This window comes from Aquila chrysaetos (assembly GCF_900496995.4).
Source record: "Aquila chrysaetos chrysaetos chromosome W unlocalized genomic scaffold, bAquChr1.4 W_unloc_7, whole genome shotgun sequence".
Classification (NCBI taxonomy): domain Eukaryota; kingdom Metazoa; phylum Chordata; class Aves; order Accipitriformes; family Accipitridae; genus Aquila; species Aquila chrysaetos.
In genome coordinates, this window is record NW_024470327.1 from 3,743 (window position 1) to 24,085 (window position 20,343).

Here is a 20,343-nt window from a genome sequence, read left to right on the forward strand (position 1 = left end):
TGTCTCTCATATATGGTCATGAGTGGTGCTGGAGAAGTTCATTGGAGGGCTGGGCTGTGTCGGAGGGGAGATCGCTCCCGATAATGTCTAAAAAGGTGCTGCTGCTTCGATTGGCTCCTCCTGTAGCTGGGCTGGCATCTGCAGAGATATATTGCCCTCCCGACGTCATTGTCCCCATGAGTCCCCAGCAGCCGTGGCAGGGAGTGTGGCGCAGCAGGGATGTGCTGGCAGGGCAGGAGGGTCAGGATGGGCACCGAGGGACTCCTGTCCCCTCAGATGCTGTGGCTGCTCCTCTGGGTACAGCTGTGCAGGGGTAAGTGCCAACTCCTTTGTCCCACAGCCCAGGGCCAGCAGGTACCAGCATGGTCATCGGGTTCTGTCTGGGAACAAGGTTTCTTTACAGGTGCTACTGATATGAGGGGCAGAAGGTGCTGGGTGCTGGTCCATGGACCCTGTGCCTTTCCTTGTACCCATCTGGGTGGGAGAGAATATCTCCTTTCCCAGGGCTCCAGTGCTTAGGGCAGCCTGTGCCTGGCTAGATTGATAGACACCGTGCCCTGGGGTAGCTTTTTGAGATCCCCTGTTCCCCAGCACTGTGCCTCTGGAGCCGGTGGTGGCACAGCTGGTGATGGCAGCACCCAGAGATCCCCAGGGCACTGCCAACCTCTGCAGTACCCCAGAGAGTTTGTGTGCTGCTCACTGCCCCCTTGTTCCAGGGGAGCCCTGACTCCATGAGGGCAGTTTGTACCCCACAGAGAGAAGGGGACTGGGGCACCTACAGCAGAGAGACATCCTTCCTAGGGGGGCCTGGCCTAGTGCAGGGATTGGGCTGACGCCAGGGGCGAGGAGGGGACATGGCCTGGGGGATCCTCAGAATCATCTCAGTGCTCCCTGGGAACACAGAAAGCCCTGGGGGTGGGGGTGGGTTTGGGTGGTTCTGGGGCAGGTGGTTTTCATAGGAAGCTGCAGGCCTGGGTACAGAGGGCTGTGCAGGGGGTGCCAGGCTGGGGAGTAGCGGGTGCCCAGTGCAGCGCACCGTGCAGTGTAGTGGGTGGGTATGGGTGGGGGGGCAGGTGGCCATTGGGGTGGGAAGAGCTGCCTTGTGCAGTGGGATGGTGAGTCACCCAGCAGGGCTGGAAAGGGGCACCCCCAGCCTTGTGCAGCCCATTGGGATAGAAGGGACCCCTGCACTGCCCTGGAGACAGCCCGGAGGGGAGAGGGCTCCTACCCCAGTACCTTTGACTTGGCACAAGTAGGGGGTTCTGCCAGACCCACAGTGCTGGGGCTTGGTGCTCTCCTGACCCATTCCATGTTGGTGTTCAAAGGGGCTGCGGAGGTGAGGCTGGTGAATGGCGGCAGGCGCTGTGCTGGGAGAGTGGAGGTGAAACACATGGGCCGGGGGGGGACCGTGTGTAGTGTCTTCTGGGACATGAACGATGCAGCCGTGGTTTGTAAGCAGCTGGGCTGTGGGTCTGCTGTTGGAGCTCCTCAGTATGGATACTTTGGGCGAGGATCTGGCCCCGTTTGGATGGATAGTGTTCGCTGTAAAGGCACCGAGTCTGCCCTGTCTGACTGCAAACACAGTGGATGGGGTAAACAGAACTGTGGTCACATTGGCAATGCTGGAGTGATGTGTTCAGGTAAGGGGACAGCCTGTTGCCTACCTTTGGCTCTGGGATGGGGGAAGGGACCGTGGCTGTGCCCTCATGGAGCAACACATGGACACCAGAGCAGGGCCCAGTGATACTGGTCTAACTGCCAAGCTGGGACTGTCATTGCTGATGTCCCCTGTCCCTGGGGAAGGCCCAGAGAGAGCCTACCCGAGGGTGATCTGACCTTGCCAGAGTGTCTCAGTCACCCTCAGTCAGTGTCTTGAGCTGCAGATGAATCCTCCATCCCTGCCCTGGGGTGTCCATTGGGCTTCATCAATCTCCACCCATTCTGCCAGTTCGCAGTCAATAATGCTGAAGGTCCCTGTGCTGGAAACACCTGGGGGGACTTGCTCGGCACTCCACACCTTGGAGGAATGGCACGAGATGGCTGGTCCTCCTGGGTATTTCCCTTCATAGGCATGAATACTTCAAATGAATCAAAAGGGATTTTCAGAAAGGATGAGTGCTGGGCCCTGGGGAATGGAGCAGCGTGGCCACAAATCCCTTCACTGCCTGTGCCCAGGGCTTGGCTGTGTGGACCAGCACTGTGAGGCTTTAGGTCTTGGCAGCTGCTTGACCTTGGCTGCTCCCCCCCGTATCACCACAGTGACAGGCTGGCACTGGGAAATCCCTGGGGCTGTGACAGGCCCGCAGGGACACAACCCCGTGCAGGCAGTGCTGACCCACTGCCCAACCCCTCCTGCCTGCCCACAGCTCCCCACACTGCTCCATGACACGGGGGCTTTGGCAGCACTTACTGATCCTCATCCATGCCTGCTGTTCTCTGAGAGCCGGCATGGGCCCAGTGGGACATGCAAGTCTCCTGCCCCTCTGTCCGGCCATCCATCTGGCTTGTGCACACCTCCGGGCAGAGCGCTTTTTCCGTGGCTGAAAACATCCCCCCTCGAGCAGGCATCAGAAGGGTCTGGACAGGCACCAGGCATGATAACAGCTCCAACATTTCTGTGCTCTGTGACATCTCCCACCTAAAATGAACCTTCCAACACCCCAGGAACACCCCTGAGATCAGGGGGTGCTTCTGATTGCATCAGGGTGATGGTCCTGCCTGGCCCAAAGCTCTGCAGGGGCTGAGCAGGCTGCAGCAGTCACTATCATCTGGGCTAGTTCTCCTGCATCCAAACTGCTCACACTACTGTGGTGCTGGGGGAACCATGCCAGGCAGCACAGGGGACCTTGTGTGGCAGCAGTTTGTCTAAACAGTACCTGTGGCTGTGAGTCTGCGATAGACACATACCCTCGAGTGCTCTGATGGTGTAAAGATGGGTTGCGTGGGGGTCTGGATGTGCCTGTGTCACCAACAGTCCCCCAACAGCTTCCTCTGGGATGTGCAATGGGTGGTTTGGTCACAGCGTGCTTGGAGATGATGCAGGATGTGGTCATGTATCTGCCAGAGGGCTCTGCAAACTTCCAGTTATGTTTTTCTCCAGAATTTGTCCGGCTGGTGGATGGGAAGAGCCACTGCTCAGGACGTGTGGAGATCCATGACGGGGGCCAGTGGAAAACTGTCTGTGACTCACACTTTGGTCCCAATGCTGCTGACGTGGTCTGCAGGGAGTTGCAGTGCGGCGTGGCCCTGCCTGCTGCTGGGGCAGCTCACTTTGCAGAAGCAGTCAGCCCCATCTGGGATGGAGTGCTGCAGTGTGTGGGGAATTAATCCCACCTTATCTCCTGCCGCAGAGGGTCCTCCAGGGACCAGCTCTGCACCCACGCGAACAGTGCTGTTGTCACCTGCACACGTAAGGACTCAGGGAGGGGTGTTGAACACCAGGGCTGTGCCAGGGGTTGGGGAACAGAGCAAGGATGGTGCTGGGCCAGGTGTGAGGACAGGAGGGATGATGGGATTGTCTGAAGCATGAAAATAGTGCAGAAGGAGAAGAAAGGCATGCTGTCCCTCTGGCCTCTCTGCCAGGTACTGAGGGTACATGAGCACCAATCCACCCTCTCTCCTCCTCCTCTGTCCCCAGAATACACAGGATTCAGGCTGGTGAATGGCAGCACAGTGTGTGCAGGGAGGGTAGAGGTCCAGGTGCTGGAGACCTGGGGAACCCTCTGTGCCTCCCGCTGGGATCTCTTGGATGCCCACGTTCTCTGTCATCAACTCAACTGTGGGTTTGCTGAGTCCATTCCTGGAGGAGAGCATTTTGGGAGAGAGACTGGCCCTGTCTGGAGAGACTCATTCCACTGTGTCGGCACTGAAACCCACCTGGGACAGTGCCCAGTGATCACCCTGGGGGCCTCACCATGCTCCCACGGGAACAACGCTGCTGTTGTTTGCTCAGGTGAGTGCTGGAAAAATGCTGCATTAACTCCATTTGCCCTTTGTGTGTGACGTGGCCACCCAAAGCAGGGGTCCCACGGCAGTGCCAGGCTGAATTTATCCCTGGAGAAACCCTGGCTTCCTCAGCAGCCATCTGGAGGGCTTTGCCTGCTCAGAGTGACCGCTCTACTTTGGGAGAGCTGAGGACTGACCAGAGGCAGGCATCTGCCCCCAGGGCAGTGGTTTAGGCCCCAGCACTACCACCACCAGGCCTGGGCTCCTCCGTTCTCCTACTGTGGGACAAGCCCAGGACAGGGCTGCAGGGCTGTGCTCCACCTCTCTGGCTGCAGACAGCTGCATCCCATCCCCAGAGAGAGCTCTGCAGAGCCTCATCCCACCACCCAGGCAGCAGGTGCCTGGGTCCCCCCAGCAGCAGCAGACCTGGGTGTGAGCTGCAGAGAGGGCCTGGGTTTTGCCCTCGCGTCTCGTCAGCAAAAGGCTCAGTCTTGTCCTGTTTGGTCAGAAAATCCCCCCTCGCCCCTGATCCCTGAAGGATGCCATGCTCCCCAGTGCTGTTGATGGCTATGGCATCTCTGCTCTCCCCAGGCTCAGCATCCCTGCGGCTGGTGGGTGGAGGGAGCCGGTGCGACGGATGAGTGGAGATCTTCCAGAATGGGACGTGGGGCAGAGTCCTGGATGACCAGTGGGACGTGCAGGAGGCCAGCGTGGTGTGCCAGCAGCTGCGGTGCGGAGAGGCAGAGAAAGCCTACAACCCCCCAAAGCCTGAGCGAGGGACGGGCCCCGTGGGGCTGCGAGGGGTCCGGTGCGCAGGGCACGAGGCCAACCTGGCCCTCTGCAACACCTCCCTGCCCGAGAGTGCACCGGCGGCAGGGGTTGCGGAGGACGTGGGAGTCATTTGCTGGGGTGAGCGGCGCTGCACGGGCCCCCCAGGTGATGGGGTTGGGTGGGCACCAGCCCCTGACAGCACCTGGGGTTTCTGCCCACTACAGGGAGCCGGAGGGTCCGGCTGGTGAATGGGGCTGGGCGCTGTGCTGGGAGAGTGGAGATCTACTACCAGGGCATCTGGGGGACTGTCTGTGACGATGGCTGGGACCTGTCTGATGCCGCCGTCATTTGCCACCAGCTGGGCTGTGGAGGGGCGGTGGAGGCAGTTTGGGGCAGGCTCCAGGCAGATCTGGCTGGATGGCATGAACTGCTCTGGGGCCGAAGCTGCTCTCTGGGATTGCCCTGCCAGGCCCTGGGGGCAGCACGACTGTGGGCACAAAGAGGATGCAGGAGTCATCTGCTCAGGTCTGTGGTGGGAGCTGTAGTGGGAGCCTGGTTCCTGGGGAGGCCAGGACACAAGGAGAGCCAGGCATGGCCAAGGCTGTCCCTGGCTGCCTCTCAGCTCCTGGCCGAGCATGTCCTGTGGACACCCATGCACGGGTACCCTCAGTCCCACTGAGGGTCCCTGGGGAGCTCAGCCATCCCCGAGGATTAGCAGGAAGGGCAGGGGTGTCTGTCTATCAGGGAATTCTCTCTGCCCTTGGGTGCAAGGGGGGACATGCTGGTCCTGGCCCTGCCCAGCTGAGGGCCTGGGGGGTGCAGAGGTGTCCTGGCTCCCACAGCCCCAGACCAGCCTGTTCCCCCTTTCCTCCCGGAGTTCGTGGCCCTGAGGCTGGAGAACAGCGATGGCTGCTCCGGGCACCTGCAGGTTTTCTACAATGGGACATGGGGGAGCATTTGCTCTAACTCGATGACTCTCGACACAGTGTCACTGGCATGCAAGGAGCTGGGCTGCGGGAATGGAGGATCCCTGGAAACACGTCTGCCTTCTGGCAATGTGTCTGGCCCTACATGGCTGGATAATGTGCAGTGTGGGGAGAAAACCAGCTCCTTCTGGCAGTGTCCCTCCTCTCCCTGGAACCCACAGTCATGTAAAGACCTGCAAGAGGAGATCCACATCACCTGCAGTGGTAACTCTGAGCCACCCGGGCACCCCAGTGTCACCCCAGTTCCTGCTCCCTGTTGAGCACAGCCAAATGCAGAGAAAGAGTTTGGAGGGGCTTTTCCTTTCCATGTCAGTCCCTTCTGCTGCTGGTGGCAGAGAAGCGATCACAGCCACACATGTCCAGCAGCAGTTGCCACCCAGGTTGCCAGCAGCGCCTGGGGGAGGCAGATGCATCTCCAGGTGAGGTCTCAGAAGAGACCTGACAGGGTTCAGAAGAGCCTGCCCTCCATAGACACGCTACTGCTCTGTTAACCAGGGACCTTTTGGGGCTGAGCAGTTGGGGTCCCCCCACAGTCCTGTGTGTGTCCCCTGAATGACCAGGGTTCAGTTGCTGCCGTGACCAAGATGGCAGAGGGAGGCGCAAGCAGAGCTCAGCCCTGCTCTCTTCTGCACAATCTCCCAAACCAGCCCTTTCACCACAGCGTTTCCTTCTTCACGGAGATGCTCAGAAATGCCCTCGATCCCGCTGGCCCCGTGCCCCAACTCCACGAGCTGCACAGGTAGGGAGCTGCTCCTCTGTGGACGCTTCTTGTCTGGCAGGGCTCTGCCTGCTGTCCCGGTGCCATGGGAGGTCTTTGCCTTCTCCAGACAGGGAGAAGATTCGTGCCGTGGGAGGTGAGGACGGGTGCTCGGGCAGAGTGGAGGTCTGGCACCGTGGCTCTTGGGGGTGTCACGGTCCACTCGGTGGACTCGTGATGGTTCGTTTGCTACGATCTCGAAAGTGCAAAATTAAGGTGACCAACACCAAAGGGGATAGCAGTAATCACACAGTATAACTTTATTGTATTGCCTGTGAAGAGGCACGCGATAGTTAGAGATGGGTGAGAGAAAGGAGAAAAGTAAAGTTAAGTTTAGAGAGAGGAGAAAAAAGAGGTTATAGCTACCACCGCTGATCTCAAGACGTCCTAACGGTCCCGGGTCCAGCTAATGCTGCGTCGTCGATCGTCGTGGTCCTTGGTGGGGAAGCTTCAAATTCCCATTGTTCAGAAGTCATCTTTTATGCTTAGTAACACACCTTGCTCCACCTCTGCCTCAGGAGTCTCCGCCCTTCTCAGAATACAATTATCATATCTCCGCCCTTCTCGAGCGAGGCTATCACGCAGGCGCAGGGTCAGTGTCCGAGGCGTGGTAAGTCTTGGAGGCGGGTAGCCTTCGACCAGGAGGTGTGTTTTGGTATTATAATGAAGCAAAGTTCGTCTAGAGTTCATGATTTCTTCATCGATGTTATGGCAACGGTTGCAATCCATCCTTTTTGACAGTAGCTATGCGGTTATCTCTAACGGCTCTAGCCAGGTACCTTCCAGGAGCCTTGTACCGCACATTCTGTCCTTGGGATTGGCCGCTGCGCTCCAAACAGGCCGTTGTCAGGTAATGTACTGTTCATGTTCCTGATGACAATGTTGAGACAATGCTGATTTTCTGACCGACTCTTACACCACCCCGTGGCTCAACATGGTCGTCAGGACGTCAGGACCGCTTGGTGGTAGCATGATAAAGAAGAGGAAGAAGAAAAGGAAAAGAAAAAGACAGAGAGAGAGAGAAAAGGAGAGAAGATAGAAAGGCATCTACAATTTATTGTATATATTAAAAAAAAGAAAATCAATGAGGTTTCAAAACATCAATTGATTTGGGAATATCCACATTGGATGGAACATCAAGCATATTATATGTGTTCAGTACAGACATCAAACACGTTAACCGATTCATCATTCTCCAGGCTATGACATACAATACTGCAGACAAAGCCAAACTGATCAAAACCAATATCAAGAGAACCACGATGGGGTGACACAACTTGTTCAGGATGCCTGTAGCAGTAGGCGACCATCCGAAAAGTGTGTCCCACCATCTATGTTCTGCATCCTTTTGCACTCTTTCTAAAACTCGGTGTATTTCTTTCACATTGTGATGAACAGTTATTAAGGTTTTCTGTCCGTTTTCCCTAATTTTCTCCAAAATCTCAACCAAATCCTTGTGTTGTAATAACTGTTTTACCAAAGTGAGATTCATTCCAATGGGTATAGGCAACAATTCATGAATCAACATATAGTTAGATTGCAAAAGTTGGTGAGATGTGACCGGGGTCGAATAGGAAAAGTCACATCCAACAATCTTAGTAAAATTACAAACACAAAAATTTGAATGGTTTTTAGTCTCCACAACTATCTTATCTACAGATAGAAAATCACAAACAGTCCTCAAACATACACAGCCTTTGCCGATATATATGAGTACTGTTTCAGGGTTTTCATTAGGATGAATCTCAAAGTGGCAAATATTTTGTTCAGTATCTAAACAAATATCTTGTGCCTCAATTGCATTGCCTTCACAAACAAATCCTTGTTGTTCTCGTACAATACAAGATTCCAAATTAACAGTTTGCCATTTTTCATTCACCTTTCGGGCCCATACTCTATGCTCAAAAGGATAGAGTATAGTTCCGTTGTGGTTCAACCCTAATACAATAACGGGATAAATTGGGTATATGATAGCATTATATATAGTAAGCACAAAAGTTGTAGCTATGTTTGTAACGGGATCATAAGTAAAGTTTACCAGGTTCCACCAGGATTGGAGTTCCTTCTCAAAATCAGTGGCACTGTCCCAAATTATTTTCCGAATTTCAGTGGGGAGAGTGCCTTCTTCCCCTTCTCTTATAATTGAGGCGGCTACCGACTGCATCCATATTTGAGCCTGGATACAACTGAGAGCCAAAGAGACGTTATTTTGGATCACCCCAAGTGCATCAGTAATCAATTCGTGGTCTCTTACATTTACCTTTTCCCATTTTGGTAATATATTTGACAACAGCCACTGGTTAGTCCCCAAAGCCAATAAAGAAGACCGCAAAGGCTGTTGTAATTTAGCCAAATCACTAATTGAGGTAGCCAACTTGTTCATTATTACTTCCGAATCGATGCTATTTAAAACTCCCAATCCTGTACCCAAAACACTGGTTAGGTCTCTCTGTGTTCTTCTCATGGGAAGAGTTCGTTTTTGCAGCCAGGTTGTCCATCCCTCGTAAGAAGTCTCTAGGAAAGGTGAGCAAGCTGGCTGAATGTCTGAAACATTGTTCTGCATTGACAATTCAACTCGTTTGAGAGACCACGCCGGGTTAAACAACATTTGTTGTAGGCCCGTATTTCTGATCACATACGGTCCAATTTCAAAGGTTTTTGGGCTGAGCACAACAATTGGTTGGGTAGTAGGTATTACAACATCTATTTTAAATCCTCCCCAGTATTTAGTGTTATTTTTACCACACATAACTTTATAAGAGTATTGTACAGCTGTCAAGTTTAACCAACAGTCTAGGTTTTGATTTTTACACAACAAAATAGGGCCATGAGGTCCAATTCCATAACTGTTTGTGGATTCAATGTGAGATTCAGTGATCAGTCTGCATCTTATTGTGATGTTATTTCCTTGTACCACTGTAAAAGAGGGTATAACTTCATCTTTGTCAGTTAGCGTAAAGAGGGTATCTATGCCATCATGTGTAACTACTGCAACAAGCATCCTAGTTACAACATTCATTTTGAATTTAAATGTTAGGCCTGATAGTTCTCCGGTTGGTGGATTAGATCGCCAATTGCACACCACATAAACTGGCTTGGTCAAAGTGAAATTATACCAACAATCTCCTTGTTCCTTAGGACAGGATTTGGTGATTTCAACATTATTGGTACTTGGGTCTAGGGGGTAGTTACCGACATTCTTTTGACGGCAACATGTAATGAGAGAATCCTGTTTGTTACATCCCCATTCTATCGTAGGACAGAGTTTCACAGTGATGTTGGAACTAGGGTCCAATAGATTTCCAGAGATGGTAATTGAAGAGGCTTTCTCATAAAGAGATCCTTCCACCTTTCTACATCCCACTTGGATTTTTTTCTCCAATCATTCCAGTCAGGACACGGACCCAGTCTTTTTTGTCCCATTCCCCCCACTCAAGTGGGTGGTATACTTCAGAATCATGCATTACTACAGTGGCTAAGTTTGGGAGACAGTCTTTGGGATACTGTCCCATACTCCAAGTATACTGGACAATAGCTTGGGACCATGGCCATTCTGTATTCTTTTGGCTACAGATTAGTGGTAAAATACAAAAGAGTACTATCAATCTAGTTAAGTGATTCATAATTCATGCTGTTCTTGGCGTCCCTCGGAGTTCTTCTGCAAAACAAAAAGAAACAAAACTTGCCTCTCTGAGGCAAAAGAGATTAATACTATACAGAAAATTAAAATGATGGAATTATCCAGCGAGTATTTATCCAATGCTCCTTCCCTAGGGCATCGGATGCTACCCATGAGTATACATTCAGTGGGGTTTTTAATACCAGTGGCACACTTCCTACAGTGGGAAGTTCTACTAGGACAGGTTGTCCAGGGAAATGTGCTGGATTCTTAGAATCATCTGGTCCCTTTAATGAGGGAACTAGAGAGGGAGCCTTCGGGCAAAAGGCAGTAATTTTGGGGCATCCATTTACCCCCCATCTGTCATTTACACCTTTGACAGCTTCCCATAGGCGGGTATCCCAATTTCCCTCTTGTGGTTTCAAAAGTCGTTTTAAGAGACCATTTGTTCTTTCTACAATCCCATTGGCCTGTGGATAGTATGGAGTGTGGAAGACCCATTTAATCCCTTCGCTTCGTGCCCAATCTTGTACGATTTTGGAGGTGAAGTGGGAGCCATTGTCAGATTGTATTTCTTGTGGTTTTGGAAAAATTCCAAACCATTCACGCAGTGCTTTCACAGTTTTTTCTCCCGTAGCTTTGTTCAAAGCTTCGGCTTGGACTAGCCCTGATGTTATCTCCACTCCTACCAGCACAAAGCGTTTTCCTCCTGATTTCTTAAGGGGGCCTATATAATCTACCTGCCAAGCATCCCACAAGCCTTTACCGTCTCTTAAATGCAGAGGGTCATCCTCTAAGGGGTGTCTTTCGAGCCGTGTACGGCACTGTTCACAGGCTGATATGCAGGTTTTACACATTTCCCTAGTGACAGGCCAGCCCCGGGCAAGGGCTTCACGATACAAATCTTTAGCTCCTGTATGTTTACGTTTTATATGTAACCATTCTAGCAAACGACCCCAATCTTCTGTGATCTGGTCCTTTTGTACAGGAGCTAGTCTTGCTAATTCATCAGCTTTGTTGTTCCATTCTCCTGCCGAGCCCCCATCTACTTGATGAGAAGCTACCCATCCCACAGCAAAGTTCCCTTGTCTTGCAATGCTCAGGATTTCTTGCCACTTGTCCTTCTGCCACACTGAAATTCTGTTAACCTCCCATTCATTTTGCTCCCAGAAAGGGAGCCATTCAGTACATCCTTTAAACACTGCATAGGAATCAGTATATATATGGACAGGGGAAGCTGTTTGTGCTTCATGCTTGAAAACGCTCCATACTGCAATTAATTCTCCTACCTGGGCACTCCCTTCTCCCTCTGTTATTATCTGTTCTTTAGTAGTAGTGTGGAGGGCTACTGCCCGGTATTTCCACACTTTTCCTTCTCGCTTTGCCGAAGCGTCGGTATACCAAGCATTCACTGACTGATCGTGGGAGAAAGGAGGGGCTACCTGAATAACTGAGATAGGTTTGTCTTGGCTGCCATCCCGGCTTTCTGTTTCTTGGATAGCTAAGTTTTTTAAAGCTCCTTCAGTCACTGAGAAAAGGTTACAATAGTGTTCAATCTGGGCATACCACTTTCGTACCGAGGCTCTCTGGGCCACCCCGTCAGGAGGGGGGGTCCCGTTAGTGACTGCTTTTATAACTTTGAACGGGCCTCTTAGCACGATTGGTTGCTGACGTGTAATTTTCTCCACTTCTATGAGAGCCATGCTAACCACAAACAAACCTTTCTCCCATGCAGTATATCTCTTCTCAGCATCCTTAAAGCCACGGGAGTAAAATCCTACAGGGCGGGTTGGACCCTCAGGACCACGTTGCCAAATGTGTACTGACAATCCTGTTGTGGCAAACCCCCATTCTACCTGAAAAGGGTCTGTAGGGTGGATAGGGCCAAGAGCCTGATGAGCTGTTGCTTCAAAAATTAACAATTGCATTGCTTCTTCCTGAGAAGCAGTCCATTCCCATTTGGCCCGTTTTCTCAGCAAATCATAAAGAGGTCTGGCAATGATAGAAAAGTCTGGGATATGTTTTCTCCAGAATACCAATAACCCTAAAGCATGCTGCAAATCCTTTTTTGATTCAGGCATTTTAATCTGATCTAGAGAAGTGAGGGTGTCTGGTGGGATACATGTCATTCCCCCTTTCCACCAAATTCCCAAAAACTTTACTTCTTGTGAGGGTTTTTGGATCTTTTCTGGGGGAATTTGCAAACCCAAGTTCTCCAAATGAGAAATTATGTTCTGTTGGGTTGCCCCCACCTCCTTTTCTTCATCTCCACCCACGAGAATATCATCAATATACTGATAGACAGCTATGCCGTCGGCTTTTGGTATTTTCTCCAGTTCTTGGGCCAAAGCGTGGTGAGCTAGTGTAGGGGAATGTTTGTATCCCTGAGGCAGCCGGGTAAAGGTAAATTGTTGTCCCTCCCAAGTAAAAGCAAAACGATCTCTGTCTTCTGGTCGCAAAGGTATCATGAAAAACATATCTTTAACATCTATGGTTGCCATGATCGGATGAGCTTTCTCCTGAATTGTTATTACCAGTTCAGCCATATTAGGGACTGCGGCAGTCAGAGGCCCTGTGTTAGCATTCAGCCTTCGAAAATCTACTGTGAGCCTCCACTTCCCATTAGGTTTTTTCACCGGCCATACCGGCGAGTTGAAAGGAGAATGGGTATTTATCACCACTCCTTGTTCCCGCATCTCCTGCATGACTGGTTTGATACCTTCCTTTGCTCCCAGGGGGAGGGGATATTGTTTAACACTAGTTACTTTGCTAAATGGCAGAGGGGGGTGCAGTTTGAAGTAGCCTGATGTTCAGCTGCGGTGTCCCAAAAGTCCACAACAATCCTTCTGAATCCTCCCACCCCCTTCCTTTAAGGGCATCTATACCTAACAGGTTAGTCGGAATGTTCCCAACCACCATGTTAATAGTGATTGTGCCTTCCTCTCCCGGCAGCATCAGCTTTACCGGAACAACGTTCATAACTTCTGTTGACCCTAGAGCATTCAAGACACAAATGTTTCGCTTAGAGGGAATCACCCCACACCTCTGTGCATCTTCCTCAGTCAGGGCAGAGATCTGTGCACCAGTGTCAATTAAAAAGGTTACGGGTGCACGCTTAGGACCTACAATAGCTGTAATCAATAAATCTCCTCTGTTAGTTTTAGTGAGCTGTCGGATATAAATCCATCCTCCGTTCCCCCGCCCACTGCTAAGGAACGGAGGTTCTAGTTTCCCTGCTGACTTTCCCCATTGCCCGTGCTTTCCGCGGGGGGGGCTGTGGGCATGACAGGAGAGATTTCTCTATTTGACCTTAAGTGCTGTGGGTGTTGTTTTGGACCATACCACTTTGATATCAGTTTACTCAGTTTATTAAGGGGTAGACCATCCATTACATCTCTGGGAACTCCCTTTTTAATTCCCAAAGCCCACCATTGCTGTCGAGTCAGGGGCTGTCTTCCTCCTCCCCCAGTTTTAGAGCAGGAGTAGTCAGCAGCACTGGCGGAGTCAGTGAGAGCGGTTACAGTTTTACTAACAGATAGGGGTAGATCTTTAGCTCCTACTTGACGGATTCCTTTAGGTTTCTCCTCCAAAGTTCTCACAGGACCGTATTTTCTGCTATAATCTATCAATTCCTGTGCTACATCTCCCCACGTCCACATCCTTTTATGTTTTGAGTGGGAAGAAGCCGAGCTATGATTAAAGGGTGAATCCGTGCCAACATTACTTTCATCTCTTTTGCCTTTAATAAAGCTCTCCAACTTTTCTACAGGGTCTAAAGACGCTATGGTCCTTTGGAGAACAATCCCGGTAGATTTGAGTGATTCTGGGAGTCCCCTTATTAAAGGAGTCATGATTTCAGGATTCACCGGCAACATCATTGGGGATTCACATCCGGGAACTAACTTCCTTTCATGTATCATTTGCAGGCAAGCTGTTTTGTGCACACTTTCTAGCAATTGATCAACTGTGCCTGTGATTGCTAGGGGATCCCCCCTGTCTAAGGGGTTCAGCCCTCCGGCCCAATAGGCAGCCCGCTGGGTTAGGGACCATGGGGCACGTTTATCCCCTGTTGTTAAAAAGACGCCGTGGCCCCAGTAACCACTAGCTTCCCTTTCACTTAACTGAATTTGGTCCCCTCCAGTTAAAGATACACGCCACACATACTCTGTTTCGGATTCTTTGGGAAGGCGCCCATATTCTCTTTTCATTTTGGCCAATTCAGTGGGAGTGTATGGTATCTCTTTAGTTGTAATATGTGGGTCATTATCCTCATCATTTATATAAGTATATTCTGCTTTAATCAAAGGCCTCACTTGGGGGTTTTCCCTGAAGTGTTTCCTTGCTTCCTCTAGCTCCTTTTGGGGGTATACCTGACTTATTTGCCGAATACCTATCTTTTCCATTTTCATTTCTATCTCATTCAATGATTCAACAGACTTTGAAAGTTCTTCTTTCAAGGCATCTTTTAGACAGTGATTTTCTTCCTCCTTTTCCTCTGCTTGCTGTTTGTACAAGCAAATTACTCTTTCTTTCTCTGCTAACTGCTCTTCCAGGTTGGAGGTTGTTTTCTGCAAAAGTTGTACCAAATTTTCAAGGGATTCTATGATTTGTTTTTCCTGGCTACGCCGCTTATAGCGGTCTTCAATTGCTGCGACCAGGCTGGCTCCAAGAACTGCACAGATTATTGCTTTGCCTTTGCCTGACCGTGATCTAGCCTCATTCTGTATAGAAATCACTCGGTCTGTTACACTCTGTAAATTTGCCCAATTGTCTCGAGCCCACTCTTCCCCAGGCGGGGAGGGTCGAGCTCCATACTTTGCCAAGAGTGCATAAAACGAGTCAAGATTTTTTACTGATGGAGAGTTTTGATAACCATTCTTTCCAGTCATTTTTGTTGCAAAGGGCCAAACTCACTTCGGGGAGGTCAAACTTAGTTACACCACACACGCAACAACTGCTGCGTCGCCCTCCTCTTCCCCGAGTGGCTGAAGGGACCAAAATCTCACTTCGGGGAGTCAAAACTTAGTTGCTCACAGGTGCAGACTTTCTCTGCTTGTCCCTTCAACTTCCCCGAGTAGTCAACCTCATCTAATGAGGACAGTTCCCCCTTTTGCACTAGGAGATCCTTCACTTGATCCTGATAGACAGAGCCCTCAATTCGAGTTTGGGGTGAAATACACTGAGGTGTGTGCGGTGTGCGGGAATCCCGAATCGCCCCCCTTGCTTTCTGGACACCTCTCACCCTTTCAGGTGTAGGGCCAGGTGCGGCTGGAACGAAACGTTCTTCCCCTGTTACAAACCACACAAAACCTGCACCCCTCTGTCTCTCAGGATCCTGTCCGTGACGCCAGTTTAATGTCACAGTCCACTCGGTGGACTCGTGATGGTTCGTTTGCTACGATCTCGAAAGTGCAAAATTAAGGTGACCAACACCAAAGGGGATAGCAGTAATCACACAGTATAACTTTATTGTATTGCCTGTGAAGAGGCACGCGATAGTTAGAGATGGGTGAGAGAAAGGAGAAAAGTAAAGTTAAGTTTAGAGAGAGGAGAAAAAAGAGGTTATAGCTACCACCGCTGATCTCAAGACGTCCTAACGGTCCCGGGTCCAGCTAATGCTGCGTCGTCGATCGTCGTGGTCCTTGGTGGGGAAGCTTCAAATTCCCATTGTTCAGAAGTCATCTTTTATGCTTAGTAACACACCTTGCTCCACCTCTGCCTCAGGAGTCTCCGCCCTTCTCAGAATACAATTATCATATCTCCGCCCTTCTCGAGCGAGGCTATCACGCAGGCGCAGGGTCAGTGTCCGAGGCGTGGTAAGTCTTGGAGGCGGGTAGCCTTCGACCAGGAGGTGTGTTTTGGTATTATAATGAAGCAAAGTTCGTCTAGAGTTCATGATTTCTTCATCGATGTTATGGCAACGGTTGCAATCCATCCTTTTTGACAGTAGCTATGCGGTTATCTCTAACGGCTCTAGCCAGGTACCTTCCAGGAGCCTTGTACCGCACATTCTGTCCTTGGGATTGGCCGCTGCGCTCCAAACAGGCCGTTGTCAGGTAATGTACTGTTCATGTTCCTGATGACAATGTTGAGACAATGCTGATTTTCTGACCGACTCTTACAGGGGGACGGTGTGCGACGACTCCTGGGACATGCGGGATGCTGAGGTGGCGTGCAGGCAGCTGGGCTGTGGCCCCGCGGTGTCTGCCCTGCATGAGGCTGCGTTTGGGGAGGGGACGGGCCCCATCTGGCTGGAGCAGGTGGAGTGCCGTGGGACAGAGACATCTCTGCAGGACTGCTGGGCCCGTCCTGGGGACAGCGGTGCTTGCCGGCATAAGGAGGATGCTGCTGTGAACTGCTCAGGTGAGTGGCAGGGCTGGGACCCCTTGCTGGGGTATTGGCAGGGAGCTGGGGAAGGCCTTTTGCCCCCTTGGTCCGGGCACGGCCCCTGACCTCCCAAGAGCAAGAACATTCCTGCGGAGTGCAGGAGCCTGGTGCCAAGTGGGGAGCAGCCTCGGTGGAACTGGATGTCTTCTGGCCATTGCCCGTGGGGCCCTGCAGCCCCAGGGTTATCCCCTGGGGTGCCTGTGCCATCCTGCCTGCCACCTGGAGCAGAGGCACTGAGCCCTATCCCGGACTCTCTTTCTAGCACCGCAGGAGGGGCAATTTGGGTGGGATGTGTCAGGGACATCCACAGACACACACACGGTGCGTTGGGGAGGAGGCTCCCTGATAACCGCACACCCACCCTCTCAGCCCACCTGTCCTTTTCCTCCTCTGCAGCTACACCCAGGACAGCAGCATCCCCACCCCGAGCAGGTAACTTGTCTTCCCCCTGGGGCTGGGTATCCCCAGGGCAAGACTGGGACCCACAGCTGGGTGGAAGGGGCTCCTTGCTGAGGTGTGAAACTCCCAGGAGAAGGCACTGGTCTGGTGGTGAGGGGGGTAGGGAAGGTTGTAATTTACTCATCAGGGTAGAAGCATCTCCATCACACATCCCTGGGGCACTCCACCCCCTGCTGCCTTGTGTGATGGGGGTCAGGAATGGTGCTTTTTCCACCTCACCCAGGCCTGGTGCTGGCCTTTCCATATTCTTGCCCGCACAGATTCCCCCTGGGGCCGTCTGAGTGGCAGCGGGAGAGTCTCAGTGCCCGTCATCATCTGCATCATCCTGGGGGCCCTTCTCTGCCTGCTCCTGGCCCTCCTGGCTGGGCAAGTGCTAAGTGCCAGGGCTGGGCGCAGAGGTTGGTCTTTCCACAGCAGTCCCAGCAGGAGATACCTCCTAGTAGGGCTGCGGGTTGTCAGTAAGGGGCACAGGCAGAGCTGGGGGGATGAGACCGTGTGCTGCCAGCAGTCCCATGTACCACCCCATTGAGTGCCTGGCTGTGGGGCACCAGCAGCAAGGGGTGGAGAGAGCCCAGAGGTGGGGGGAGGTAGCGATGGGCCGAGGAGAGAAATGGCAGAGCAGGGCTGGGGGAAATGTGAACAGAGGGGAGACGGCCAAGGCTGGCAGTGCTCTGGGTAGTGCTGGAGGGGGCTCTGGGACAAGGGAGATGATGGGAGGAGTGCAGGGCAGCAGTGTCCATCCCCATGGTGTTGGGTCCCCAGGCCGTCCCCTCTGCCCAGCCCTGCCCACCCCGCAGCAGGACATGGGCCCTACCCTAGACCCGTGGGGCAGATAGGGGAAAGCTCCAGGTAGAGAGGAAACATGGGAGCTGCTCCAGGGTCAGACAAGGGGTGCATGACCGAGGGGCATGAGCGCTGTCTCCGAAGGGCTGATGCAAGGATGACGCTGCCCCAGATAATCTCCACAGGGATGTTGCCCTCACTGGGGATGTGGCAGCTGTGCCTGGACAGTGCAGTGGGGCTGTGCTGTTGGGCCAGTCCTGGGCTGGCCCAAGGAACAGGTTTGGGGAAGCGCAGTGTGATCCCATTATCACTCTGCCAGCCCTGCCTCTGTCCCCAGGCTCCAGAAGTGCTCAGGAGCTGTTCCTTGAGGCCATGTATGAGGAGATCAGTTACAGCCCAGTGTGGGAGAAGCAGGCGAGGTTTGGTCGCTCAGGTGGGTGTGGGTCCTCCCTGGAGGTACATCTGCAGGACCCTTTCCCCTGGCCCCAATCCAGGGCTGATTCCCTGAAGCCCTCCAGCCCGTGGTCCTTCTGATGCTGGGGCCATGTGGTTTGTGGGGAGGCCATCCAGGTCCTGGGCTCAAGAGGGGAGCTTTCTCCCAAACAAACAGCTTTGCCTGTCACAGCTGGACATCCCCCTCTCTTCCTGCCCCTGCACCCCATGTGACACCTGTGGAGTGAGGGAAGGGGCTGTTCTAGGGCAGCTCTGGGAGCACCTTTGAGACAGGGTTTGTCCTAGGGGAGCAGGGTGAATTCCCAGCCCTCCTCCCCATGCAGCCCCAGCTCTGTGGGTGCCCCTTCCTCAGTAGCACTGGCCATGAGCCAGGTCAGTGGGGCTTGCTCCATAACACCCACTGTTCATCTCTCCAGACTCCTATTCAGAGGAGTCTCTGACCCAGCTGCAGCCCTACCCTGGGGTCAGCGAGGAGGAGGATGGTCTGGGATCAGCACCAGGTAACAGAGGCAGGAAGGGGTTGATCTCCCTGAAGACATGTGATGGACAGAGATGTCACTGAGTGTTACCATTGGAGGTGGGGCTGACACTGGGGTCTCCTGTGGTGCTGCCAACACCAGTGTCTCAGCCCTATGTCCCTGCACATCTTCCCATCCTCTGTTGTGCAGGATGTATCTTCTCACTACCACCAGCTCCCCTCTCCTTTCAAGATGTTCTTGTCCCACCTGGACGTGACCCAGCAGATGGCTATGATGATGCCAGGGAGGTATCTGATCCGGAGGAGGATGCTGCCCCTGGGCAGGGAGACTGGAACATTCCCAGGGAGCCAGAGGAGGGTGCAGAGACCAGGGCTGCACCCAGAGGTGAGAGGGAAATTTAGCGCTGCTGGTTCCTGGGGTGCCATCCCTGGTGACACCCAAGTTGCTGCTGTCCTGAAACCCCAGCCTCCTGGGAAGGGGGAACCTGTCCCAGGAGCTTTCCTTGGAGGGACTGGGGGTGGGAGAAGGAGCTGAATGCGGTAAGGAGCAGGGAATGAGATGGTGGTGGCGAACTGCATTTTCCTGCCTTGCTGCTTGCAGGGGCCAGCCTGTGGTCCTGGAGAAGTGCTGGGGTCCCTGGAGCTGAAGGAGACATGTGGCCCCTCTCCCTGGGGAGCCTGGGCTATGATGATGCTGAAGAGGTGTCTCTGGCACATGCCCCTGAGGACACAATGGCTGTGACACCAGAGCTCTGTGCACAACAGTCCCAGAGCCCCAGGCCATGAGAGCCCATCCCTGCTGTGCAGCTGGGTGCAGCCAGGAGAGAGGAGAGGTCTGTAGAGCTGGGAGAGCCATGACCACCAGGGAACAGTCCCCCTTGGCCCACATGGGCAGCAGAAACCATCTGGAGTTTTCTCTATTTTTATTCCCATTTTTATGCTGTGCATCATCTTTGCTCTTAATAAAAGTCTATGGGGGCTTTGACCCAGAGCTGGTGCTTGCCTGCCCAGGTGTCAGGGCATCTTCCTGAGGCTGATCAGGAGGAGCAGAGAACAAAGTCATGGAGGTGGGGAAGTGGGCATGTGTCAGGGACAGCAGGCTTGGGGTCAGGCAGTGGGGCTGCGAGCGCCATGGTCCCTGGGGAATAATCCTGCTGACACAGACATTTCCATCCTGCTGGCCACAGGCAGTTTCTAGTCAAAATGGCTCTCTGATAGGCCCTGTGATGCACCGCAGTGGGAGCACCCATTTCCTCGCCCTCGGGTGTCCCAGCTGCTCTTTGCCCCAGGCAGGGCCTGGGCCATGCTGGTCCCACAGTGCAGAGGCCATGACAGAGCTGCCGTGTCAGGGTAAGCCCTGGGCTGTGGCCCCACAGAAGTGAGCCCTGAGGTGGCCGCAGTGCCCCGAACACCCCAGCCAGCCCCAGGGGGGAACATGGCCCATGGATTACCTCCCACATTGGTTAGGAGGCAGCTCTGCTCCCCACTGCCCCAGCACAGGGTGCAGAGCTGCTTTCTGGGACACACGGGGCTGGGATTCCCTCTCTTCATGCTCTGCCAGGACCCCAGTCTCCATGGGCTGCTCCTGCTGCCTTAGGCCCTCGCAGACCCTGAGCACTCTTGTCACAGCCGCTGAGCTGCCTTCTTCCTCAGCAGAGGCTGTAAGACCCCGCGGCAGCCCTGGGACCCCCCTCCTCCTGGTCTC

At 53.0% G+C, this 20,343-nt stretch overlaps 1 pseudogene; it reads left to right on the forward strand.

Moving 5' to 3' along the window:
• Nucleotides 1–246: 246 nt before the first annotated feature.
• LOC115337855 lies at nucleotides 247–19,496 on the forward strand (annotated as a pseudogene).
• Nucleotides 19,497–20,343: the final 847 nt, after the last annotated feature.